The sequence below is a fragment of the Anser brachyrhynchus genome (assembly GCF_964034855.1).
Source record: "Anser brachyrhynchus genome assembly, chromosome: 39".
In the NCBI taxonomy this organism is placed as follows: Eukaryota; Metazoa; Chordata; class Aves; order Anseriformes; family Anatidae; genus Anser; species Anser brachyrhynchus.
Genome location: NC_137732.1, coordinates 91175 through 119173, shown reverse-complemented (window position 1 = coordinate 119173; position 27999 = coordinate 91175). Strand labels below are relative to the sequence as shown.

Here is a 27999-nt window from a genome sequence, read left to right as displayed (position 1 = left end):
CGCTCCGCCCCGGCTCCGGCTCCGCTCCGGCTCCGCGCAGCGGCGGCACCGGGGGGGCGGCACCGGGAGGCGGGGACGCGGCGCGGCGCGGCCCCGGGATCCGAATTCCGGCTGAATTGCCCCAAAAGTGCAAGTTGTCTTTTTTTTTTTTCTTTTATTTCCCCGGGGAGCGGGGTTGCCCCTTAATTATAAGGTGGTTTTGTTTTATTTTATTTTATTTTATTTTATTTTATTTTATTTTATTTTATTTTATTTTATTTTATTTTATTTTATTTTATTTTATTTTATTTTATTTTATTTTATTTATTATATTTTATTTTATTTTATTTTATTTTATTTTATTATCTTATTTTATCTAATTTTATTTATTTTATTTTATTTTATTTTATTATCTTATTTTATCTAATTTTATTGATTTTATTTCATTTCATTTCATTTTATTCCCAGTAAATGGGACTCCTCGTTAATTATTGTATTTATTTATTTATTTTTCCCGGCAAACAGGCTCCCCCCTAATGGCGCGTTAAATACATATATGTATATTACACTTATATATGTATATGTATATTCCCACTAATATAATATATATACACCCACTTACATATATATATCTATACATTCCAGCTAATATATATGCCCACTAATATATATGCCCACTAATATATATGCCCACTAATATATATGCCCACTAATATATATCTATTCCCACTTATATATATATTCCACTAATATATGCATATATATTCCCACTAATATATATGCCCACTTATATACATCTATATATTCCCACTAATATTATATATATGTGTATATATAGTCCCACTAATATAATGTGTATATATATATATATATATTCCCACTAATAGGGTCTTCCCATTAATTGGCCTTTAATTATAAGGTTTTTCCAGACTGTTAATTGGCCTTTAATTCCACATCTTTGGTTTTGTTTGTTTGGTTTGGTTTGGTTTTGGTTTGGTTTTTGTTTTTGTTTGTTTGTTTGTTTGTTTGTTTTGTTTCAGTGGTAGGGATTAGTGGGGATTAACGTTAATTATCCGTTAATTATTCTTTTAGCAGACGAGGATTCCCCTTTAATTGCATGTTAATTACAACTTTGTTTTCACTGGTGGGGAATACCCGTGAATTGCCTGTTAATTACAAGTTTCCTCAGTGATTGAATTACCCGTTAATTGCCCGTTAATTACAAGGGTTTTTTTTTTTTGCAGTTATAGAATGAGACGTTAATTACAAGGAGTTTTTTTTTATTATTTTTTTCCCGGTGATTGGAATTACTTGTTAATTGGCGGTTAATCATGTGGATTATATTTTTTTTCAGCTCGTGAAAAAATACATGTATGAAAAAATAAATATGTTGGAAATAATAGGCATAAGTGGGGCTAAGCATCTTTACTTAATGTGGCATCGGGTGAGGCTCGTCCGGTCCAAGCAGGGGGACTCGAAGGGTTGGTTTAGGTCTATTTTGGCTCCTTTGGGATTTTCTGTGACCCTAAAAGGGGAACTGGAACACGCTCTTGGGCTGTGCGGCCCCCCCCATGCAAAGGTGGCTGCGCTGCTGCCGAACTGCTAAAGTGGCCTTCTTGCCATGGAAAAACTCCTTTTTTGCCATGGAAAAACTCTTCTTGCCATGGAAAAACTCCTTTTCCGTGCACAATATGCAGGTATATGTAGAAGAGGATATAGAAGAAAGAGAAAAAAAAAAAAACTTCAAAATCCTTCCTTTTCTGTTCCTTTAGCCAAAGCAGCTACAACCCTCCAAATCCTTCCTTTACCCCATGTGATTTTTAAGTGTGGTAGAGGGAAAGACTATGATTTTTTTGGGGGGTGGGGGGGTTCTTTGCTTTGAGATGATATCTATTGATACAGAGAATGCAAGGCAGCCTCTATTAAACAATTTACTACAGGAATTAAATAATAAAAAAAATTACGGCAGCAGAGCGATTGCAGCTGGGCCCAGGAAGGTTTGGGGCTGAGGATCGCTGCCGTCCTGCTCCCATCCCGTGACTCACTCCTGGATAATACCAAGCAGAGAAAAATATCTGGAGACGTGATTCACGCTCCGAAGAGGCCAGAATAGGGCAGGCTGTAATATTTACAGCGAGCAGCTTCTTCCCCGACGAAGACACATGGGTGCTGTGCACGGAGGGATGCTAATGAGTGTAATCTGTGCGTGCCCGATGCTAATGATGGCATTAGGAGAAGTCCCCAGATGTGTCCGGTGGAAAGCTGGGTCCAAGGCTTCTTCCTTCTGCAGCTCGGGAATAATGGATCTGATTAAACCGAATATTTTCTTGTTTTTACCCTTCTTGGGTGCATCCTCCCAAATTTTCCATTTGAGCATCGTGCTGCAGAGGAAGTCTTCACAATTTTGGGTCATGAAAGTAGAGCTTTGGGTGCATGCTGGTGTTCAAATCCCTTGACTTTCCCCCCAAAATTACCGAGTTCATGCCTCTGTCTCCTCCTTCTTGCAGGGACCTATGGAGATTTCCTTTGTACGCTGAGCTTGTTGTGTCCATTGCGCAGGGCTGAATGTTGAGGTCTCCCTACATCACCATTTCTCTCTTTGTTTCATGACTTTAAAACCCCAAGGTGCCAAGTGCCAGCTCTACCTTTTTGGCTTCTCCTCGTGTCCCCAGGAGACTTGTGCTCGTATTGGATGTTGTTTCCAGGCACCAAAACTAGACAATCCACCCCAAAACGATGTTGTGGATGAAAGCTGGACCAAGAAACTGCTGAGACATCACTGAATTGCCCTGGGACCACCCTGTGAGCCCCCACACGACCTATTCATGGTCTCCTTGATTTCAGGAGCTGGCCTGTGAGGATATTTGGAATTGCACAGGGATAAAGGGCAGTCTCTGCTCTGGGTTTTGGAATGCCATGAGAAGGTGTTAGGCTCTTATCGCCGCCGCGGGACCCCCGTGCCTGCCCTTACCAGCCCACCAGCTGCTTGCTAGGAGCCCCAGCAGAGAGCTGGAGCAGCCGACGGCTGTTTGGCCACAACACAACCGCGTGAATTTGGAGATTAAAAGCCAGCGCGTGTCAAATCCAGGGCCTTGGCAGCAGGCAGCGCAAACATCTGTGTGATAAGCCTCCAGGTAGGAAAAATGCCAACGGAAGGAAACAGAAGCAACTCCTAGACACAATGGAGCGCGGGTGTAAAAATGCGACTTACGAATTGCACAGACAAATTGCTATCCAAGTATGGCTTATAGCTTCTGGTTATTTTTATTTTATTTATTTATTTTAAGAAATCCTTGATTACTACAGCAATCCCTCCTAACTGTAGCTGTTGATGATCATTTTGTAAAACATACAGCCAATATTTCTGTTGAACCTGAGCTAGCTTTCTCTGGTGGTGGATTGACTTTCGAGGCAGCCCAGCAAAACCAGATAGCAGCTCTGAGGAGCTCAGCTTGCGTTTGGAGGCACTTGCATCACTGCCCCGTGGTCATTTCAGCCCAGCGGTCCCATTTTGGGACCGGTGTGATGAGGATTTGGTCCTATAGATGCTGTCTGAGCAGAGCGCCGCCAGCTATTTCCCCTCTCCAGTTGTGTGTTGTCCTAGAATAAGATCAAGAAAATATATATCTGTTAACGTCTGTAGGCTGGAGGCATTTGAAATGGGGAGGAACCACATTTCTTAAGGCTGCAATCTGAATTTATTTGCATCGCTGATGACTTCAAAATTAGAAGCAGTTATTGGTGTCTGGCTTTCTGAAGGAAAGCAAAGGCTGCAGAATTGCAAGTGCAACTCATGTATAATGGATGCGAGGCTTGTAGTCCATGGAGAAGGTGTTTTTCCTGCACAGGAGGAAGGTTGAGCAGAATGTAAATGCCTTGTTCAGCCCGAAATATTCCATTGGCATCAGTGTGGGAGAGGTATCTGATATAAACCTTAAATACCCATCAGCTTGCTTCATGCCTGTGGGGAACCAGCAAATTAGACCCTGTGGTTTAATAAACAGTCCTTTGATGGAGGAGGAACTATGCAAAATATTCTTCCTATAAGACTCGAAACCAAATTGACTCCCTGCTGTACCTGGGAGGGGAAAGCACGGCAGAGCTGCTGCTACGAGAAGGAAACTTTTCCAAGCAGCACGCCTGCAGTAAAAACCAACAGCAGGTCAGTTGGCTGGTTTATTTTCCTCCAGGCTTTTTGGAAGTGGTCTCCATTTTCCATTCCCACTTGTATCCAGCTCCCAGAGGCACGACTTGGATATTAGGAGAAATTTCTTTACTGAAAGGGTTTTGTGGCCTTGGAATTGGCTGCCCAGGGAAGTGTTGGAGTCACCATCCCTGGAGGTCTTCAAGAAAGGTGTAGATTTAGAATTTAGTGGAGTGGTTTAGTGGTGGGGTTTAGTACTGGGTTAGGGGTTGGACTAGACGGTCTAAGAGGTCTTTTCCAACCTGAGCTATGATTTTATGATTCTAGAGGTCTTTTCCAACCTGAATTACAATTCTACAACTCCTAAGCGCAGCAGTGGGAGAGCATTCGTGCCTTTAATCCTTGCAACTGAAGGCAAGGCCGAGCTGCTTTGAATTCTGCTCTATGGCCATAAAATAAAGCAGGAGGGAATTAGGTGCTTCTTCTTAGGTTAACCCCTGCTGCCTTGACAAGGATGTCGGCACCTCGTTGCTTATCCCCATCCCTGTCTAGAGGGAATTACAGACCTAGCTCAGCGCCTTGGTGCCCACATGAACTGTCACGGTGATAACCAATTGTCTGGTAACTCTCTGAAGCTCCGGCAAAAGAGTTAGCAAGGCTTTTCAGCAGAATACCGTGTTTCAGCACTTGTTGCCATGCCTCCAGGGCTGTCTCCTTGAGCTAACAAGAGACGGAGAGTGGCTTTTTGGAAATGCATTGTGACACCTCCTTCTAGAGATGGCTAGATATCCTATCTGTGTTCCTCACGCTGTGAATCATCGCAGATCAGAGCACCCTTCTCTGCTGAGGCTCCAGCAGCCTTTAAATGTTACATTCTTGCACGCCAGCGTGAGCGGGTTTTTCTGAAAAGCCAGCCCACGTCCTATTCTTGTCATCTGTCCCCTTCTCTTATTTCCCCTTGTTCCTCGTTTGTCCTTTCATACCGTGAGTCCTGGCATCTCTGCGCTATGCCACTGAGGTTGGACAAATCTGCTGCCAAGTGCTCCCTCCTCGTTTTGCTTTTGGTGGCTCTTCATGAGGCCAAGAAATACCTTTTGGTCCCCTGAACGTCTCCTTTACAACTGCACCCACATCTCCTGGCCTCGTGATGCCTCTCTGCTTTCAGATGAGGAGACTTTGTTGACCTTGATGATTTCATAGAATCATAGAATATCCCAAGTTGGAAGGGACCCATAAGGATCATCAAGTCCAACTCCTGGCACCGCACAGGTCTACCCAAAATTTTAGACCATGTGATTAAGTGCACAGTCCAATCGCTTCTTAAATTCAGACAGGCTTGGTGCAGTGACCTTGGTCATCTCTTGAACCCATCCTCTTCCTCTCCAATAATTCATTCCTGTTGGAGCTGACTGACATGAACTGACCTCTTGATGTCTCCAGACCCAAGCAGATGATTGATTGGAGCTTCCAGCCGACCTGGAGGGTCCCAAGGAGCTGCTGAAGTGAGATCTTCCTGAAGTCCTGCTGGGGTTGGCCCCTCAAAAGGCTCCCCTACTTGACTTGTTGGCCTAACGAAGCTGCCCTGTGAAGCTAACGGGGTTAAACAGTCTCCCCTAACTCCTAACGAAATATTGGCTTATATCTGGTGTTTAAAAATCCCCTGTGGACAAAACGAGACGTATATTCAAATATATTTGTGCTCACCATGGTGCTTTCTGACCTTCTCCTTCCTGGGAAGTCTACACGGCGTCCCCAAGGGGCTTAAGCATTGTGCTGGGCTCTGCAGAGCGAGGTGAGGCAACTAGCAAGGGTAGAGATGTTTGTGAGGAACGTGTCTTCCTTGGGGACCCTGAGGAGTTGACTTTGTAGTAAACATGTGTCCTGAGCTGACCTGTTCAGAAGGTCAGGATGAACACTTCTGGAGTGCTCGATTTTCTCCCCATTTTCTTGGCATCTAAATGGCAGCGTGCACTGGTGATGCTGCATGGTCACCAACGTGATCTGACTGCTTTAGATCCCCAAAACTGTCCATGTTGTTTTAACCTGATCCTTGCTTTGTTGCTAGCACTCTCTCCAACCTGCTTCATGCTATTAGGATGCTCATTTTGTTTTATTCTTGGTCTTAATTTGTCTTGTTTGTCATAAATTTACTTTGTCTCATAGGGAGATTTGTTACATACTCTCCATTCTGGTTTGAGCTTGGTATTTCTTCTTGATACTTTGCAGTCTAAGATTATTGCACGAAAAATACCAGAACTCCGCTTAGGCTTCCAAAAATAACAAAATCCAGTTTTGAGATGTAGCGATTAATGCCACCCTGCCGCACGCAGCCTCTCCTCGGAGCACAGGGGCTGCATTGCGGACCCGAGCGCGTATTTGCCTCAATAGGGGCCGTCCTTTTGTAAAGTGCCATATGCGTGCCACATTGCAGCTGGTTACCATGTCAACCTCTGAATGATCCTTTTTTTTATTATTATTGAAAGGCGAGAAGGTAGGTACACGAAGTCCATTGATCTCGCTTGCCACCACTCTTTCATTGCACCGAGCTGCTTCTTTCTGGGAATGTTCTCACATTAACAGAGAGTTGCTTTGGGTTTTATTTCTTCTCTGATGCGCTCCGCCGTGATTCTTTGTAGGGGGCTGTGGTAGTCACCAGAAGGGAAAGCAGTGTCATATGAAGACCAAATTGGCGAAATCTCTATGCATGTGGTCCTCTTTGTGCCTCTTTTAGGGAAGCTGCTGCTGGTAGTGTGTTAGTTAAATATGTTAAATACAGACCCGAGGCTTTGCAAACAGCATAAAGTGGTGAGATGAGGCTTGCCAGGGCTTCACCTACAGCTCTTAGTGGTAGGGGGGTCTCCTGAGACACCTGAGCCCACAATGGTCACCCTCGATTTGTCTTGTTGGGATGCTTTTTTTTTTTTTTTCTTGCACCTGGAAATATCAGCATGATGCCAAATATTTTGACCATGTCTTGGGTGTTCCCTCTTCTTTATGGCTCTTTGCTAGGGCGTGGAAGACTTTCTGGGGAAAGATTGGGCTTTGGTTTGTTCCAGAAATCAAATGAAGACTTTTAGGCTCATCGGAGTGATACCTGAGGTGGATGAGCAATGAACTAACCGAGCATTTAAACTGATGCCTTCGTACCAAAACTCATTTGTACGCTCTGACTTGTTTGCCTGCATCCCGAAAATGAGACTTCTTGTGGTGTCTGTGCTCAGACAGAGGTACCGGAGCTGGCTCGCCTGCTGCAGTTAATGGCAAAGCACAGCATTGTTCTGCACTGAAACCAAAAATGAAACCAATCGACCTCACAAACTGGTTAGGGCAAGCACAACCAAGCCCCCTGCTTAGTTTTTGTGGCAACCCCAGATGTTGAATATCGTAGAAGGAAAATGAACAGAAGAAGGAATGTGGAGGTGGGGATGGAGATGGGGATGCAGATGGAGATGGGGAAGACCTTCTGGGTAAGCCTAAAGATGAAAAGCTCTTTCATTTGCATTCTGGCTTTGTTCTCTGCCCAAGTTAAGATGCGTTCCCAACCAAGGAGATGCTGTTCGTCAGAACTAAGGATAAATACCCTGCATCTTTCAGCTTCCTCTTGCTGTGGTTCTTGGTTTGATTCAGCACGATTGCTGAAGCCCCAGCTCCTCTAGGTGGAAGACTTCTTGATGCTCATCACTTAATGCCTGACACTTCAAGGCTTGTTCAGTCTCAGATTGAAATCCAGAAAGAAATGCCACAACTTAAACTGTTTATTTTATTTTTTTAACTTCTCCAACTTTACAGAAATTGAGCCCATTTCCTTCGTGTGTGTGCTCAGATGCAATTTGTGGCATCCTCGTGCTCGTGTGCCGGTGTCTCTGTGGTTAGCCAGTTTGCTGGTAACAAAGCAAGCATCTGCATTCGTGTTGGCAGGGATTTCTCATTTCACAGCTGGAGCGCTGCTTGTTAACTCTCCTCTACAGCGACGAAATAATCTGGTAGCAGAGCTCACTGAACTTTTTCCTATTAAATTCCAAAAGTGCCCGACCCGGCCACTTTCACCTCTGTGGCAGCATCAAGATTAATGCCTGTATTACTGCTTATAGCCCAGCATACAGCAGTCAAGTCCGTCCGTGATAAATAACACTTTTCCATGCAATGGGACTAAGTGTTCTGACCCCTTGCTGTCGAAAGGCAATAACAAGTTGTGGGTTGACCCCAGCCAGCAGCGAAGTTTTTTTTCTGGGACTTTTTCCATCAAGTTCAGCCTTTAATTCCCTGGAAAGCTAGCTGGGTTATTTGCTGCTTGTGCTGCTTACACACTGCCTGCTCCGGTTGACTTGATGAACTACTTGCCTGAATTTTATACGACCTGTCCTTCCTAATAAAATCATACCTGGTGACTTGAGAGCCTCTTTAATAGAAACTGAGTAAGAACAGGATTGTGCTGTTTGCGGGGCTTTGCTAACAGCTGTTCCTTAACGCTCATCCAGGCTGTTGACTATGACTAAACGTGAGTCTACTCCAGAATACCTGACCTGTGCCACTAGTAACAGGTTTTATTCCCCCAGGGTATAACAAAGAAATGCAGCAGCATGTTTGCTAGCAGAGTTTGTCTCCCTAACATTAATATTAAAGGTTTCTACCCCTACTACGTCCCTCTCCAGCCCCAAACTTGCAGTGGAGGTGTTCAAAGTGGTAAGATATGCTAGCTCCTGACATCTCTCCCTGCTTGCTGGCTGCGGTGGAAGCCAGTGCGTTGTCTCTGGCAGCAAGATTTTTATTTCAAAGGGAGCAGAGAAAGCAGCAAGTACGATGTTCAGGAGTTCGGGCATGCAAGCAGCAGAAATTTCTCTGCTTTAAGGCCAAGCCGCATGTGTGCAGGACCAGGAGGGATGTTGGCAATGCACAATCACCCTATGGTGTGCTCTGTTGCACGCAGCGTTGGTGCAAGGCAGAAGCACCCAACTCACCTGCTGACCTTAACCACTGCTTTACAGCTGGTGTAAGAAATTGTGTGGGTTCCTGCATGGGCAGTGTCTCTTCTACCAGCCCGCGTGGGTTTTATTCGCCGTCTCGTGAAGTTTGTCTTGAGGATCAGGCGTGCTGCTCAAAATAAATCTAGTTCTGCACCGGAATTTTTCTTAATGCTGCCCTGAAGTGGTCAGGAAGGATTTACAGGCTCATGCATCAACCTTAGAGCAGGCAAAATTGTCTTTAAATGGGATTTTGAAGTGATAATCTTCCCCCTCAATGGAAGCGGTTTTAATTTTTCTTTCAGGAAGCAAGGTTGGGGGCCTGGTGCTGGCATATTGTGGCTTCAGTGTTTAAGTAACACTCAGGGAAAATAATTGCAAACAGAGCAATTCCAATCAAACAAGCGTTTAAGGTATTACTGCTGCGTGCAATGTGCTGCTGCTCACATTCTCAGGAGTAACGTGCCAGAATAGTTGGAGGAAATTTGTTAATTCGGCCCTGATTATTATTATTATTTTTTTGAACTTGCTTTAGGAAGGGGTTGCTGCAGGGTGGGCAGACATCCTCCAGCAAGCAGCTGGATGTTTCTGAATGCCACCTCCCATCATCAGGAGATGGGGAACGGCTCCTGGAGAGAGGAAATTAAATCCTGAAGTGAAAAGCTCTGTATGGTATTGAAAAGCTCTGGAGAGGCATGCTGGCAATTTTTGTCTTGTCTGAAGCAAGCTGCAGGTCCTGAACCTGCAAGGAACACGAGCGTGTTTTGGACTCGGGTGAATAGTTCAGCCGCCGCTTTCTGTTTATTTTTTATTGTATTTTATTTTTTTTGTCACTTGGTTATATGTTGTCTCTCACCCACTTTTCATGCTGCCTCAGTACTGAATCATCTCCTTCGCATATTAAGTTTTAACAAAGTGCTGTAAGAATGACTTCATTATCTTTTTTTTTTTTTTAATTATTAAAGCAGCTCAAAAGCTCGACGCGAATGGAACCGACAGGCAGGTGGATACTTAGGACGGGCGGAAATAATGTTCAACTAGTTCAATTTCAGGATTCCGTAACACAATATGATTTAATAACACGGTCTGTCAGCTTGCTGTACAGAGGTGGAAAAACCCCATAGCTTCCTCCCAGGAAATACAAAACAACCTACTTCGGAGGTGTAATTTTTTTTTCCTATGTGAACTTAATCCAAAAAAAAAAAAAAGGCAGAGAATTTTTGGGCGAATTTCAATTCTTTTGGAAACAGGAGGTGGTGATTTTGTGCTGAAAAAGGAGGTTTAAGGCTTTAAGGGGGTAAAGGCTTCCTCGCCACCACTGCCTCCACTTCATCCAAGCTGCCCAACAAAACCAGCAGCTGGGGAGAAGGAAAGACATTAGCTTTCATGTAAATACAAACAAAGCTTTTGTACAACGGAGGTAGCAGAGCCATGCAGAGACTGGTCTAGGGGAGGTCCTGTCGAGGCCATAAAATGGTTTTCCTGGGGCCACAGCTGAGGAGGAACAGTAGAAAATGCAGAACAACATGTACAGCTGGTGATAAGGGGAAAAGGCTGCGGTGCCAATTGTGCTTGGCGGAAACCTTCTCCCTGTCGATGATCTTATTATCCATCTGTTTGGGAATGGACATAATGGTGTTAGTCATGACTTTCTCAAATAGAAATAGAGAGGAATGAGTGGGAGTGAGAGCCTGCTGCCAGGGTGGGAGAGGATGGAGTCCCGCAGCCGGCGCAGCCGTCTGAAGCCTTGCAAGTTGAGGAAGAGCAAACAGAGGAAAGCCACCTCCACCTTGTCCCCCGTGCTCATGTTTGATAATACCAGAACTTCCCAGCATAAGGCTGGAGTGATCAGAGGGTGGCTGGGGACACCAGTCCTCAGGTCCCTCGAGGGCATCTGGGGACGGTCAGAGTAAGGCTGGTGGTCGCACACGATGAGCAACCTCTGCTAATCCATTCGTGGAATATTCCCATTAACACGGTGTAATGCCCTTGAAGGTGAACTCTAAGAGCATTTCTTGCACTGGAGAGAGAAACACTGATGGACGAGCTCCTCTCCAGTCCGGTCATTCCCCTCCGGTCTGGAAATGAGAAGACCCACTCCATTTTCTTGTTAAAATTATTTTTTGGGGGACAGGTCTTGCTGATGGGGTGATTTATGGCGAGGAAGCTGCAGGTTCCTTTTTCAGGGATGCTCTGGCTTCTGGGTGAAGTCGACTCTTTATTTTTGAGGCTCAATGCAAGGAGTGGTTATGGAGCGTTTGGAAAACAGAATGGTCTGGGCCGGATTCATCCCCACTGTGCAACAATCCCCCCAGAGGAGAAAGTACAAATACATAATACAAGTATTTTATTATATTAATATGTCTGCTGCTGCTTCATGACAAGTGCAGGCAGAGTGACCAGATCTGGGGTTTTTCTCAAGCCCAATCCCAAACACTGTGGCTCTAAAAGCGTGAAGGCTGCTGGGGTGTGAGATCAAACTCTTCCTACCACGGTTGGAAATGTCAATGGTTTCCTCCTCTGGGTGTTTCTTTCTGCAGCACAAACTGGTTGGCTTTTGGAAAATGCTGCTTTTCTTTGCATCAGCTGCAGAAGGGAAGCCCAGAGGAACAGGAGACATTTTCTGGGATAAATTGTGAGTTTTTCTTGAGTTTCTACCTAGTGAGTGTGGGGCTGCTTGGCTCTCAAGATGCAAAGATGACTTTATCCTGCTCTCACCTTTACAATGAGAAATACGCAATGATTGACTCATTTTTTATGCTGCCAGAATGATGCAAAAGGGCACAATTAATCCAAGCGGGGCTTCTTGCTTCTCTTCTTTCCTGCTCTGTTTTTCACCAGTCTTCCTCAGCAGGGTCCTTAATCGAGAGGAGACTGGGCTCACATAAATGCACGCACAACTTGACCTCAGAGAGACTTTCAGCGCTGTTTTTCGGGTGATTGGTGTGTAAGTACAGTTAACTCAAGGACTAGTGATGGGCCACGCATCCCCTAGGGGAGGCTGTTTGTTGTAGTTTGACTTTGAAAGCGACTTGATTAAGGAAATAGCTTAATAGGGAGAGAGAGAGAGACAACAGCAGAGCAAAAAGACTTTCCCCTTTTTACTTAATTATGAGCATTAGTTGGAGGAGCAATGGAAAATAGAGTGGCAAAGCTTTCCTTTCATGCGACTGTCTGATGCCCTAGAGATATTTTCTTTGCTCTTTTATCATTATAGCTAGGATCATCTTGTATTTTTAGTCTAATAGCTGCAGCTTAAGTAATTTGTATAATAGTTGGTAATAGCAGCTTATGCAAAGCAGGGAGTGTATACCTCGTGAAGGAAGAAAGTGCTGCCCTTCTCTGCGAAAATGAAATTAAAATCTCCAAAATAACCTGAGCAGGAGAAGGGGAGCCAGGCGGCAGGGTGGTCAAACCTGCAGCATTCCTGTATGCATGGGAAGAAGCGGGATACTTGCTCCATGCTGAAAGAGGTGGCTTTAAAAGAAGGGGTGTATCCTGGAAGAGGCTCGAAGTCCTCGAGGGTGAATACCTCCGATAGTGAGAACAACTCGTGGCACAGACCCAGCCGAGTCCCTTGAGCGTATAGTGAAAATCTTGAGATGTGACAATGGTGGCACCTTCTATGGCAGGGGATTGGGCTCTCAAGGGTCCCCCTGGCACCATATAGGGGGGATTTTAGGCTTGCTTGTCGGTGTGTGCTCTTTGGGGTGGCTTTCCCACATTACCCCATCATAAATTTGTCTGAAGGGGGGTGAACACCCACACCAACTGCCCCCACATCCCCTTTTTTTAACCCACTTTTGGGTATTACAGAACAACATCAGGTGCTGTGGGAATTCTCCAAGGCTGCAGGACGTCTCATGGAGACGTTGGGGTGATGGCTGGGTTGCATCCGGGCTGCAAGGTGTCCCTCCTTTGATATTAATGAAGGAAAAACACCAAGGGGTGGGGAGGTGTCTTAGGCAGCAATGAAAAAATAACGCCTTTCTCTCTCCGAGGACACAAAAGAGAGAATGCTTCAGCCTTGGTGTCAGGCGTTGACCTTTGAACCACGAAATGTGGAAAAAATGTACTTTTATTCAAGCACGTTCAAAAAAAAAAATATCACAGGAAAAAAAAAGCCAAAAAAACCACCTACATAACCGGAACAGCACTTGCAGAGCTGGTCCTTGAAGCTCAGACCCTGGAAACCTGCAGGAGTTCACCCGCATCCACTCTGCGGCATCCTGATATGAAGGCGGTGCAAGGCGGGCACATGAGCACACAAAAACATCCATTGAACAGGGAAAAAAATCCAACAGCGAGGTCAGGAGGGAAAAAAAATCTATTTCCGACTCTTTTCCTGCCTTTTAATTGCACTGTTTTGGGGACAGCTGGCATGTTTTCTCATAGCGTCCCATGCAATTGCAAGGCAGAAATTTTAATTATGGCTAACTTCAAATTGGGTATGCTCAAATTAGCGTCTTAGTGGCATCAAAAATTTAAAATAGAATTTATACAAAATCAAAATGAGCCTATGATGTGACCCGGAGCATTGAGTTTGGCTCTGATTTGAATCGTGTTCGTTATGCATTGCATAGGAAGTAATAAATATTTTTTTGCAGCCATTTCTGAGATGTAATGGCTTTGCTGAGTGATATGATACCTTTTTTTTTTTTTTTCCTGGGGTTAATTATGGTCTCAGGGTGGTTACAAAAAAAATAATGATGGGTAATGTGGGGGGGGGGGGGATGGATTTTTTTTTTAGGGTGGTAAATATCGAGCTTTTCTCTAAAGGAAATGAGTTTGGGAGAAAATTTACGGGACTTGTATGGGCCACAGCTTTAGGAGGAGACGCCTGATAAATGAGGTATGCGCAAAGCATTTCTTAATCCATCTCCTCTGGCTCGATTTGTATGCAGGAGGCACCCGCTCTGACGCTGAAGGTTATTCTATTTTTAACATCATGCCGCCGCACTTTTTTTGGTGGAGAGGTAAGTTCCATCAAGTCTCCTTTTTTTTTTTTTTCCCAAACATCAATTAAAAGCCAGGCATTAAAAAACCCGCGCACGGGAGCGATGCACATCCCAGACCGGACTCTATTCCCCGCCGTGCTTTCGGTGTCTCTGCTGATTTATGGGGAAGGTGTGGACACCAAAACCCTTCCCACAACCAAAAGCTGGCTTTGGGGCAGATCTGCGGCACCGGCGCAAGCCTGCATGAACAGAACTGGCATTTTCCTGTTTTTTTTCCTCTTTTTTTTTTTTTCGGTCCTGGCTGATGAAGATTATTTGCTGTAGTCAGCTGCTGTTCGGAGAGAGACTGCACTAGCAGCCTGGATCTTAATCCTGCTTGACAGCATAGCCCGAAGAACCAAAGTGGCCAAACCGATATAAAACTGCTGTCAATGCTCAGAAGAGCAGGGATTTTTTCTGGTGTATTTTGTGCCATTTCTGTTCCAGAAAATGGGCTTTCTGCAAAAGCACCACCAAGCATGCAAACCCGCAACTGCTACAGCCCCTTTCCTGGAGCAGCTTTGTGTTTTGTCGGGTTTTGTTTGCTTGCCGGGCACTGCCAAGGTGCAGGGCAGCACCCGTGACCCTCCGTGTCCGACAGCATCGTGTTTGCAAGCGAACCCGCTGTCCTCTGCATCGTGTTAGCTTCAAAGCAATTCAGCTGCTGAAAGCCCAAATAAATCCTGGTTTCCTTCTTTTTCTCTCTTTCTTTCCTTCCTTCCTTCCTTCCTTCCTTCCTTCCTTCCTTCCTTCCTTCCTTCCTTCCTTCCTTCCTTCCTTCCTTCCTTCCTTCCTTCCTTCCTTCCTTCCTTCCTTCCTTTCCTTCCTTCTTTCCTTCTTTCCTTCTTTCCTTCTCTCTCTCTCTTTCTCTCTTTCTCTCTTTTTCCTTCCTTCGTTCGTTCGTTCCTTCCTTCCTTCCTTCCTTCCTTCCTTAATTCATTTCAAAGAGGCAATCTCACAGTAATAGCGCAGGTATTGCTCATCACATCGATTAAGACATTTGTATCAACCAAATGTGGCTTGAGAAGGCATCTTGCTTCATTTCTGGTAGCAATATAGCATGCCCAGCCTAGACAGAGTGACAACCAGGATTAAAAGTCTGTTGGGAGGGTTTCCAAGTGTATATTGTTGATATATGTTGTATACCTATATATCTATAGATATCATATATCTGTATCTATCAATAGATACAAATATATCTGCGTGTGTGTTACATATAAATAGAATACAACTGGAGATATCTATATCTCTTTATATCTCTATATCTCTACCTATATCTAAATATATCTATATCTATACCTATATATCTCTATCTCTGTATCTCTACCTGTATCTCTCTGTCTATACATCTATACCTATATCTCTATGTCTATATATCTATATCTGTATCTCTCTATATACCCTTGCTTTGGAAAACTAATTCCCACCAAGCCCTGGTGCTTCTGAGTCGGGATGTGTCCTGCTTTCAACAGCAACACCTTTGGTTAATTCATGTAAATTTCAGAATTGGGTTTAAAATCGTAAGTTTCTGGTCTCTGTGGTGCTCGGTATTTCAAGAGCTTCTGTCGGTCTCTGCTTCCACCCTTATCCTGCAAAATAATCAACCCAGAAGAGGTGGAAAAGTGAGTGATAGATGTTCTCATTGGAAGTGATTTGGGCTGGTGTTGACTTTGTCAACAGAGAGGCCCCTGAGCTTTTCACCTTTGTTCCCCCCCCATACCAGCTTCTGAAAAATGAATTTTTCATTTAATTTCTGAATATGTATTGTCAATATTTAATAGCTGAGGGCTCTTCCTCGTTAAATAAAGATGCTGATTTTTTTTTCTTTTTTTGATTTTCCTCGCAGGTGCTAATAAAAAGATTACATTGCTGTCCACCCAATGCTGGCACCTGACCTGATGGGTTTCTCTTCAACATGCATGAGGCTGACTTGTTTTTCCTCGAGGAATTTGGAAAGGAAGAGGAAGCCGAGTTTTCCAGCACATCCATGGGATGTTTTTCTAGGAGCTGGTCCCCAGCAGGATCTGTTCCTTTCCAAGGCATCGCTTTGGCCCTTTCTGAAGGTTTCCCACCTTTCCAACAGTCCCACTCTCTTAACACCTCCCCTGGAATTATTCCTCAGCTTCACTTTGTGTGCTGGAGGCCAAGCATCCTCCAAGCCCCAGTGCATTGCAAACGATTTAAAGGGCTTAGAGCTCCTTTGCCAGGGCTTTGGTCTCAAACAATGCGCAGTAGCTGTGCATAATTTTGACTTTTCCCCATGTGACAGGGGTTTAAAGAATATTTTTCTTATCGAAGCACTTTTTTTTTTTTTTTAAGTGAAAACATCAAATAAACTAGCAGAAAATCTAATTAATTTTTCATCATGTGCAGAGTCTCTGGAATAATTACCAGGGTTGAGATTCCCCACAAGCCAATATCAGCTGTGCCATGAATATTCATGCCGGATGGAAACAGCGAGGATTGAGGGGCAGGTGTCGATTTTCATTGACTTTGGGAAGCGATTGTGGATGCTGCAGGTTAGCCGCCTGCCGTGCTGCTACGTGGTGATGGTGGTGGCCACCTCTGCAGAAGGCAAAGCCTCTGGTGACGTTTCTGGAAGGAAAAATGTTTTCCAAACCAATTTGAAATGAGAAAGGGAGCTTGAAGTGGCTGGGGATGGTGGAGGAGATGCAGTCTATGCGATGGGTAAGATAATGAGCTCAGGGTCAGTTGATGGGTGGACACACGCAGTGTGGCTCCACCAGGCTTTGACACGGAGTTCTCACTTTCCTGGAATGAAAATAAAGCCAAAAAGCTGCACTAAGCACTGGGTTTGTTTCAGTTTGGGTGGGTTAGAGCTTAAATCGCCTCAAAAAGAGCCTATTAAAGGCAACGGGCACCATGGGGTGATAAGGGGAAGTACCCAAAGGATGCACATCAAGACCAAACTGTGAGTTTCAGAGGGGTTTGCACATGGTTTTCTGTGTCAGAGGGAAATAGGCAAGCTGTAAATGGAAATCAGCTGCTGGCTCCGGAGTTGGAAATGAAATGCAAGTCCATTCAGTTTGCAAGTTTGTCTTAAAATGTATCTGGTAGCGATTCTGTTTGTTGATATCTTTAATGGGATTTAATTAAGTATGCTTACAGGACAAGGAAAGACCATATGGTCCCACTTATTATTAGCTAATTTAACTTTTCCCAAGGATAATTAAAACCAATGGATGTATTTGCCGTATTAACAATTGCAAGGACCAAGCTTTCTTCCTCCTTGCTTACTTAGCAGCAGCCTCAAGAGCAAAATTCTTCTACGGACTTTAATAGAAGTTAATACTGCATTACTGTCTGGGGGTCAGTCTTCTAGATTGACCCACGTGGTGCTTCGGTAGGAACTCAATTTTTTGAAGGTAAGCCATTTTTTGATATTGGTTCTATATGCAGAGTCAGCTTGCACCTGAAACAGGTTTCTGAGTAGGGGCTTTGCTTCGTTTCATGAAATATATCTTTGCATTTGAATTCTCACTCGTATAACATCTGTAATCAGGTTGGTCAAAGGACAGAAAGGAAAGATGCTGGAGCACAGCATCCCTTCCCAAAATACCCAGTCTCTGTTTTGGGACGCGAGCAGCAAATCCTCAGCCTCCCGTGGTGGTTTGCTTCAAAGCCCGATCCTACTCATCACTAAGAGCATGAGCTTTGCTCCTAATCTGAATTGCCGACTGGAGCTTCTAGCCATTGATTTGCAATACGGCTCCTTCCCTGCTTCTAAAGATCCTTTAATACCTGGTATTTTCTCCTCTGAGGATATGATGTGCTGTAATCAAGTCATCTCTCACTTGTCTGTGCGATAACTGGGGCCGGTGGCACTGTTCGTGTCCGAATGCTAACGGCTTTTTGTAAGCGTCGCGCACGTGCATGGCTTTTTCTGCCTTTCTGACCCCTTTTTTCTGCCTTTCTGACCCCTTTTTCCACCTCTCCGACCCTTTTTTCCACGTGCCAAAAGTGGGTGCCTCATTTGGAGGCTCCATTTCCACGTCGGCTTCACTTACATCGAGGTGTTCAATAGCACTGCCATGTTGCAGAACCCCCCCCAAAAATAACCCTGGAGATCCAATAAGCCATAAAGCTCCCTAGTAAAAAAAGGGTCAGCAGGCTTATCCCTAGAGAAACGGGGTGGCCCGTGCATTTAGAGATTTTCATGAGATGTGTGCTTCTAGCCCTAATAGCTCTGATCTTTTCAGGACTAGGCGGATAAAGAGGGAGCAAGTCCAGAGCTTGTATGACTTCTTTGGGCTTAATGCAGCTACAGGGGGTCCTGTGCTGAGCAGGCAAAGCAGATTTTCGTTGCCAAAACCATCTCCAGCCAGCACACGTGGTCCCATCACCATTGGATTTTCCTGCTTGGATGGAATCCACCATTGGATTTTCCTGCTTTTCCTGATGGCAAGGCAGGGATGGCTCTGCAGATGCTCTTCGAATGGCCACAGCCCAACCAAACACGAGAAACTCTCCCACTTGCCATCTTCTGCAGTTGTCACCTTGGGTTATGAAGGGGAAATATGAATTTTCCAGCTCCCTAGACCCTGCTGGGAAGACTTGTAGCATCATCCTGGAGGAAATCCTGCTTATCATGTCAGCTGCCAGTCATCAAGGTCCAATTCTGCCCCTGTTGTCTCTTGGGATCCAGTCCCATGTTGCTTCAACCCAAATTTCTCCTGCTGCAACACCTCGTGGCACAATCAGCTATTCCCCCTCTGCTGCCACAGCCTGCTGTAAGTAAACATGGGAGGAAAAAAAAAAAAAAACAACTCTGAATAAAGGGTTTTAGATGACTTGGGGAGAAAATGTGAGACAGGCGAGCAGCGCTTGGAATTATTGATCGATATTCCAGCAGCAGGGGTTGCTTGCTTTTGTCAAGGGCTGCAAGCCACAAGCACGCCTGTAGCTAGACCTGGAGAGGCACATCACGACCACACTGTTTGAGCAGAAATTTATTTTTCTGGCCATGCATATGCCTGGTAATATATGTTTGAGAACATGAGAGAATTCAGAAGGTGGTGCCTGGCTTCTTTGCCTCCTTGGGTCTGTTGTGGCATCAGTTGCTACCGAAACCAGAGGATCGAGTTCACGTAATGAAATGCTGCTATGACCTAAGGGGTCAATTTTCAAACATTTATGCAAGTTTTTGGTTTTGCACAGCGGGGAGCAGCAGCAGGAAGGTTTCTTCTGTGTCTCGTCATGACGTTGTGATGCCTACCCTGGGGCTTTTGTGCACAGGGCTCAAGCCTGAACAACAAGCACCGGTGTTATGCGGCACTTTTCCTCTTGTGGCTCCAGGGAGAGAGAAAATGCAAGGAAAAAAAAATAATAACAAAAAACACAGCTGTGTAGCAAGTCTTTAAGCTTGTCTGGGGTTGGCACAACGCGGTGCTGGCACAAAGGAGACCTGCTGTCCTTTTGTCTTGGTTATTGTTTAATCTTCTGGTCTGCTGGTGGGAAGAGCATCACCGCCACCGAGCCCTTGCTGCGCCGAGGGATGAGAGCCCCTCTCCGCCTTCTGTGTGCTCCCGACCGCACTGAAATCTTTTAAATGCTCCTTTAAATCCCAAGCAGCCTCCTCTTCTTTTATCACTCCTTTCTCCCAGCCCGAGGGAGACGGTTTATTAAACAGAAGAAGCAAATTGTGTTTCGCTGCAGTCACCTTCCATTTCCAAAAAAAAAAGCAAATTGTATTTCACCTGCTATTTCACCAAAAAAAAAGCAGACCGAAGGAATCCAGCCCTGCTGGGATGTAGATCTCGTGCGTTAATTGAAACGTCTCGAGGATATCGTTCAAGTTCTGTATTGCTTCCCACCTCCCCACCTTCCTTGGATCTTGAATGGGTATCCTGCCATTTAGCACGCATGTTTTGAAAGAGGTATATAGAAGTGCAAAAGGCTGTAAAATCTCTGTAAAATACCCAGATGGAAGGAAAATGTAAAGAAACAGATGGCGCTTTTATAACTTGGTGTTTTATTGAGCTATAGAGCTTTCACTAAAACATCCCTGTGGTAAGGAGAGGCTTTTCTGGATAGCCACAGATCATAAACTTTAATATTGAGATGTTTGTTTAGGGGGGTCATTCTGTGTACAAAAATAGCTTTTTGTGAATAGGACATGGCCCGGGGCCTGCATGAGATGTTTTTGCACAAAACGGCCGTGGCCCTGGAGCCACCTGCCTTTGGGGACAGTTTTCCTGGTGGATGAAAGGATTTTCCTTCTTCTTGCAGGATGCATCGATGGGCAGGAGCTGGGGGGGGGAGAACTTTGCTGGAGAGCGGTGGGCTCAGCTGTTGGACAAAACGGACCAAGAGGCAAGAGGTGGGAAGAAAAAAAGTAAGGAGAGGAAAAAAGAGCATCACTCATAGCCCTGGGGGGGGGTTATTCAAGGCAGCAGCATCGTTGTGAGCCCCACATGGTCCTGGTGGGGGTCGCAGGACCGCTCTCAGCAGGATTAAGCCAGCCCCTTCTGCTTGCTGCAGCTTATTTGTCAGCACCAGGCTTCATTTTTTTTTCTGCAGCAGCCAGGGACTTAGTCACACTTTTAATTAAAGATTTCAGGAGAAGGCAAGAAATCTGAAACATGAATGATGGCACAGACAAGTTGTTACCGCCGCTCCTACTAACTAGCAATATGTCTTTCACAAATGTCTCTTGGTGTGCCCCCTCCTGCATCCTTCATTTTATTTACTGATCTATTTTTTTTTTTTTCAAGGAAACAACCATGTTGAGCCTTCTCAGCTTCTGTTTTGTTTTTTTTTTTTCAAGAAAAAATATTTTTGGTACAAACTGCTTTATAAAGTTGCCTGTTTTATCGTAGAGGGGCAAGAGGAGACCTCAACGGTCAGGCCCTGCCTTCCTAAAGCTGTTGATGTCTTTGATAAACATGAGAACAAATGATCAGATCATTTTTTTAATTTTTTTTCTGTTGTGTTGGATTTTTTTTCTTTTTGGCTGGGCTGGGCTAGCACAGCAGGGCTAACAGCTTGCATCTGTCTGCTTTCAGCAAGAAGAAACTTGATTTTTTTTTTTTTTCTGCACTGAATCCTGAACTTCTCTCCAAACTGTGCTCTGCTCTGTTGGCTTGCTGCTGCTGTCCCTTTCTATCTGCCTGGCTGCTGCCCGAGGCAAGGAAAATCTGCTTTCATCCAAAGCTTCAAGAGAAAAAAAAAAACACATTGTCTTTGAAAAACGTTGCTCAGGTCATGAATACCTGTGAAATTCTCCTGCAGATGGGATGTAACCCTTCCATCACACCTCTCCCATTCACACCCGGGGGGATGCACACTGTCTGTCCAGAGAGAGACATCTGTGCGATGTCTACCCAAAATAGGTGTGGACACCTGAGCAGCTTAATTTTATGCTCAAATAAGGGTTTTGAGCTGTGTAAGAGCCAGCTTGGCTTGGCTGGAAATGGGTTTTGCGGTGATGGCACTCACGTGCCAGGTTCCTGTGGTGATGGAGGCAGAGTTGATTTTCCTTTTGTCACCCTCCCTGAGCACATAGAGATTTTTTTTTTGCATCGAAAATCAATTCCGTGATTCCGTGATGCCATGATTCCACAGTTTCATGATTCTTTAATTCTGTGATTCTGTGGTTCTATTACTCCATGATTCTGTGATTCCATTATTCCACGATTCAGTGATTCTGATTCCATGATCCTGTGATTCCATGGTTCTACAATTCTTTAAATTCTACAATTCCCTAAATTCTACAATTCTCTAAATCCTATGATTCTCTAAATTCTAGGATTCCATGGCTCTATGATTCCACAATTCCATGGTTCTATGATTCTGTGATTTCACGATTCCACGGTTCCATATTTCTATGATTCTGTGAGTCCACAATTCCATGATTCTATGATTCCATGGTTCTGATATTCTATGATTCTATAATTTTATGATTCCATGATTCTATGATTCCTTGACTCCACAATTCCATGATTCTGATTTTATGGTTCCGCGATTCTATGATTCTATAATTTTATTATTCCATGGTTCCACGGTTCTATGATTCTGTGATTCCATGGTTCTGTGATTCTATGATTCTAAAATTCTATTATTCCATGATTCTGTGATTCCACGGTTCTGTGATTCTATGATTCTATAATTCTATGGTTCCATGATTCTATAATTCTATTATTCCATGGTTCTCTGATTCTGTGATTCCACGATTCCTCGTTTCCATGGTTCTATGATTCCATGGTTCCATGACTCTATGATTAATTCTATTATTCCATGGTTCTACGATTCTATGCTTCCACAATCCCATGGTTCTATGATTCTCACCCAAGAAAAGCAGAGCAGCCTGTGCCAAGCCGGGTGCGCGATCTCGGCTGGGGCACGTCCCCTGGAGCCAGCAAATCTCCAAGCTGCCTCCCCGTGCTTATTCAGCACAGGGTCCTCCCAGCAAGGTGGCAGATGGTGGCACCTCCATGCCAGGCAGTGATATTTGCAGCTCAGTGGTGGCTTCGCTACGCAGAGCAGTTTGCCCAGAAGTACGTGCTTGGCTTAAGTTCATGCTTTATTTTTTTATTTATTTATTTATTTTCATTCTTGCTGGATCCTGCACTAAAATTAACACAATGCCTTCACAGCGTTAGATAAAGCCTCCAGCTAGGGTGAATCAAATTCTCAGCATCACGTTGGCTTAACTCAACCTAAGAGCAAGAAAGCTTAAACACAACCCAAACGGGCATTGCTATTTCAGTATCCCCTTTGAAGTGAGAGCGCGCTTCAGAAGAGCTCAGTTCTTCAGGAGAGGGGAAGAAGTGGACACGTGTCTGAAGCTGGGTTCTGTCTCCCTGTAGAGCTCCTAATTTCAGTTGAAACATATTATTTTTGTATTATTATTAATAATAATAATAATTTCCTTGCAGCAGGAGAGATCTATGGATGCAGCCTTGCTTTTTTGGGATGCCTTTCCCAGGACAGACCCCCCCCGGCACGGGACAGATTGAAGCACACAGTGGAACACTTACCAGGTAAGTCACCCCAATTTTGGGGGGCACAAAGCTTTATTTCCTTAACCCCAAGTGCCCAGATGAGGTGGACTCGTATTTGGTCTGCTCTTGGGCAAATCCACCTCTCCAGTATCTTGTGCGTGGTGCTGGTCACTGGGGACCAGCCGCTTTTCTGCAAGCTTTGCTGCCACCGCGGAAGTCGTCAGGGCTAATTGCAAGCTCACTTTATGCTGGCATAGCACAGGGCTGCGTGGAAATGTTTGATTCTATTCTTAATCCTCCTAAAGCCTGCAGAGGGAAGTAAAACAACCTTTACGTTGATGGGCGATGGATCTGTCAGCTCCCCGAGTAAATTCCACCGCCTTTGCTCAGAAGGCACATGCCTGTTTTCCTTTTTTCTCCCAACTATTTTCAGCTACAGAATTGCCTCCTAGGAGAAACCACTATTTATTTATTTATTTATTTATTTATTTTCATGCAGGACTTCTGGACTCTCTGCACCCACCTCTGGTCATTTCTGGTCTTTTTAATTCAAATTGAGAGCAGTTGGCTCTTTATATTTGTCCCTACAATATTTGTGCAGTTGCTGGGACTTCAGCTCAGCATTGTCCCCTACTGTGGAGGTTTTGCAGATGGAAAAAAAAGGCCTTTGGGAGCAGCCTGTTGATTTGTGCGATGATGCTTTTCCAATGTTGTCCTGCTTATGTGTGGATGAGGTCAAACATCTCATATACCAGGAAAATACCTGGCTGAAAATAAATTCTGAGCGTCGCATTTCTCTTGGTTCACCAGCAGCCTCCTTTTTACCCCTTTTTTTGGGTGTTTTTTCATTTTATTTTTTTTTCCTTTCACGGGCTGAGCTGTACAGGTACTCTTCCTAGTGGCTGCCAACTCTGAGATTATGGCATTCAAGATTTTTATTTTATTTTATTTTTTAATTGTATTTATTTGTCTTCTTTTATTTGCACTTTGATTGCCAGGTCTGTGCAGACGGCATCTTTTGTGACAGAGGCCAGGTCAATACCTGGGATCCGTTCTTTTTTTGTGGATTTCCCAATGTTTACTGGAGGTGCTTTGCGGATCTTAATCGTTGCCTTTCTCCTGTTTGCTCTGCAAATTCAGGGCTTCCTCTCTTAACCTTGCAGCAGAAAGGGAAGGAGACCCTTCAGATTTTTCAAACCTGCTTCGCCAAGTGTTTTACCTTTCTTCCTTGTTCCAGCTGGCTGCGTCTTCCAGGCTGATAAACAGGGCTATAAATTAGATCTCCTGAGTGTGTGCTTTTCGGGTGCTCTCTAACCTTTTTCTGCCTGAAAGTGCAGAGAATGCCTTTTTTTTTTTTTTTGCCACAAGCGTGAGGGTCTTGTGGGGACAACAGAAGAAAAGGGAAAAAGCACTTGGAGAGAGCGCAAATGGTAAAAAGAGGAGAAAACAGCAGAATTGCTACGGCTGCCCTGGGGAGTGGGGGAATCTGCATGAGCAGCTCCTTTTTCACCTGGACAGAGCCAGAACCGGAGCTCAAGAAGCTGGTGGGCTGGAAGACCTACGTTCAACACCATGATGGCACCACGTGAGACAGATTGCTCGTTGCGGGGGCATCCTGGAGCATAAGGAAGAAATTCAAGAAATTCACCCGTAGTGACGTTTCTGGAGACTTTATCACATTATTTCTATTGCTCGGGGCGCTAGGCAGGGTTAATCTCTGCTGGAAGCCCAGCGAGCTGTGCCGAGCATCGGGCGCTCGCGTTTCGGATGCTCAGAGCAGCCTCCACCTCCCCGCCATCCCAAGGGATGCAGCTGGGGATGCAGCTTCGATGCTGACCTACTTTTCCTCTCTTTTGCAGGTCTTACGCCAAGCCACATCTGCCGACGAGCTGCTGGGGGGGTGAGGAGGATGGTTCTGGGCTGGGGATGTAAAAAGGGGATGGGGGCATGGGGCGCTGTGGCAGCACGATGGCATTCTCCCTGCCTGATGCTGTGTTTTTCTACTCCAGCCTCTTTTTCAGCCACTTTCTCCTGGTCTCCCATTTTCCAACCATTTTTAGTTACAAAAGCAAATTCAGCCCAAGCAGCGAAGGACAAGCAGCACCTTCCCCTCCCCATTAAACACCCAAAAAGCAAAGCCCAAAGCTCCAGTGCTGGACAAGAAGCAAGAGCAGATGCTAAAGAGAGACGGTGGCAGCACCAGCCTTGCGCTGTCACCTTGTCTGGGACGTGCTTGCACCATCCAGAAAAACGAGAAGGAAAAAAACAATCCCAGGGACACGAGGGCAGCAGTGGACAAAGTGCCTTGGCAGGGATGTCTTTGGCCAGTATTTGGGGTGGCTTTAGCTGTTGTGATGCCCATAATAGACATTGATCAGGTCTGAGCATCCTGCAGTTTTTCCATACTGCTCGCAATAATTATAACATAAAGAGTAAACGACCTTCTGCAACCTCTGCTGTCGCAGGGCTTTTATTTTCTTCTGACCTTAAGGTTTGATGCTGCTAAGTGAGTGTCTGGCGTGCTCTGACTCTTAGCTGGGCTCTCGCTTTTGCCAAAACACCTGAGTTAAAGACATTCTGGGGTTTCTCTAGTCTGCTTTCTTCCATTGCCAAGCAGAGCCGTGCTCCAGACAGGGAGACAATGCGAAATCTCCAATCCTTGTAAAAAAAAAAAAAAAGATGTAAAATGAATCATTCTGCACGTGAAACTCCAGCATCATTTGGAGAAGAATTTGCACCGCCTATGACGGGAGGCCTATTCAGCCAAACCAAACTGCAGATGCAGACCCATTCATGCACTTTAAATGAACACTGTCATTTATCTTCATTAAGCGAGGAGCTGGCTGCCAGTGTCCGGACGCCGAAGGACGCTCACCCTGCCCAGCAGGACCAGGAGCTCTCGCAGCGTGGCTCTTTGTGATGCCTGCCCTGACCTTTCAGGGCAATCTCTGGCTGGCAAAGTCTTTGTGCTCTGAGATCTGATGGGGGAGAAGCCTTCGTGCAGGCAGAGCTGTGAAAGCATCAAAAAAAAAAAATCCCTGCTGCTGTGCCTTGCTCCAACTCAAGCTGGAGCGATTGAACCAGGTCCTGTAGCAATGGACGGCTTCTCAACTGATTTTTAGGAATGTTAATTGTAAGGAGAGCTTCCTCAAGAGGTTTTTTGGGGGTTATTTTTTTGTTTGGTTTTTTTTTTGGGTGGCTGTATGAGGACTCCTTACGGGCTTGCAAAGGTGGAGCTGGCCACCTGCCATGGTGTGCACAGGACAAAATAAATTAAATATATATATATTTATTTAATTTTTTAAATAAATATTAAATTACTCAAAATTTACCCAAAATAGTGGAGTAAGTTTGCAAAATGATGCACGCTGACGCGTGTGTTGGTCCACACGTGCCTCTTGTTCTTCGCTGTGGGTGCCGTCTGGCAGCAGCAGCATCCACGACACCGGGATTTTGGGATATTCAGTTGCCATGGCTCTGGAGCTGCTTATTATAGCAGCTCCTGATGGAGCAGGTAAGGGGCTTTTCGCTGCTCGCAGCTCTGCTTTTGCTTATTGCCGAGGGCTGGAGTCCTTCCATCAGGAGAATCAGTGCACGACCTGTGGCTCGCTGCTTGCTTGTTGAATGCCATGAGTTCCTTTCTCTTCCAAGGCTTCCCCCTTTTTGGAGTTCTCTCCCACCCACTCCTCTTGCCACAGCATCCCATAATTCCCATGCAAAAGCAGTCCTTAAACCCAAAATGATCTCGGCACCCTTCGATAGCTCGCTCACTCACCTAACTCACCATCCTCCCAGCTTTAATACATTTCTTCGGGAAGGGTGCTTAGAAAAATTTCTTCTGCTCTCAGTGTTAATGTATTTGTTTTAAATCTTTGCCCCCTCTGGGGAAATCCAGCAAGTTTGGTGCGTGTTTGTTCAGGACTCCAATCACACGTGGAGCACTAACTCTTGGCAAATTAATTAAACGCGTCTCCCAGTTTCTGGTGGAGTTCGAACAGCTGTTCAGTTGTATCTGCACTGTGGGGGCAGAGTGAGGAGCAGTGAGGGGCTCGAGCTGCTACGGAGAAGCTCAGCTCCATCCCAGCCAGACCCAGTATGACCAGTAAGGCCACCAGATGCACCCAAGAGGCCGTATCCACCTCGACCATCCCATGCTGGAGCCGCCGGCAGGCTGGGATGAGGAACTCCAAGCTTGGGGATGTATCTCCAGCATCATGGCTACCAAAACTGCCAGCACTTGGCACTTCTGCACACAGAAAATAGAACTTGTCCCGTTCCAGCTCAAACACAGGCCTTTAATCAATACTGTAAGAAATCCCTCAGAAACGCGTAGCGCTGGCTTTTAATCTGAATAAATATTGTCCTCAAGAGCGCACTTAAAGGAGGAATGATTCTTACAAGGCCCAGCGGAGACGCTGATATAATTTTCTGGTCTTCAGTGCCTGTTTGTCACACCATTTTCCTGGGAAGATTAAAAAGAAAAAGAGGAAAAAGCCAGCATTTTAAGTAGCGTATGAAATGAGAGACTTATTAATAGCAGGTTGTGTCAAGGCTGTTGACAGCGTGTTTTGGGTGACGATTTGCAGGCACGGAGGAGCAGCTCTAGGTCCGCTCACCTTCCTCCCGGAGCTATGGGAGGGCTCCAAGAGCTCAAGATGTTTTTTAGGAGCACCAAATGGACTTTTGAAGGAGGCTTTTTGAGGCTCTAAATGCGGCACGGCAGGCAGTCTGCTGCAGTTGGCAGGTCCAAGAACCAACCTCTCCAAACTAATTCCTCTAAGCCGTCACAAGCACTGGGGATTTGGGAGTCCTGGGTTTGCTTTCTGCTCCTGCCTCCCTTTCTAAGCTGTAAAATAAGGTTAGTAACGCATCTGGCATCCTCGTGGAGGAATCTGGGGGGATTTTTGTCCAAACATGATGTTTTGCATAACTTAATCAGGTGGTATTCATTTTTC

At 45.1% G+C, this 27999-nt stretch overlaps 2 long non-coding RNA genes across 2 annotated transcripts; both read left to right on the top strand.

Annotated features, from left to right (window-relative positions):
- The first annotated feature begins 46 nt into the window (after nucleotides 1-46).
- Nucleotides 47-17301, top strand: LOC308184614. Its single transcript, XR_013942720.1, has 3 exons — nucleotides 47-129; nucleotides 13989-14060; nucleotides 15928-17301. It is a non-coding gene; the product is annotated as an uncharacterized lncRNA (long non-coding RNA).
- A 46-nt stretch (nucleotides 17302-17347) lies between these two features.
- Nucleotides 17348-26991, top strand: LOC308184615. The gene is made up of 3 exons (XR_013942721.1): nucleotides 17348-21935; nucleotides 22979-23083; nucleotides 24904-26991. It is a non-coding gene; the product is annotated as an uncharacterized lncRNA (long non-coding RNA).
- The last annotated feature ends 1008 nt before the right edge of the window (nucleotides 26992-27999 follow it).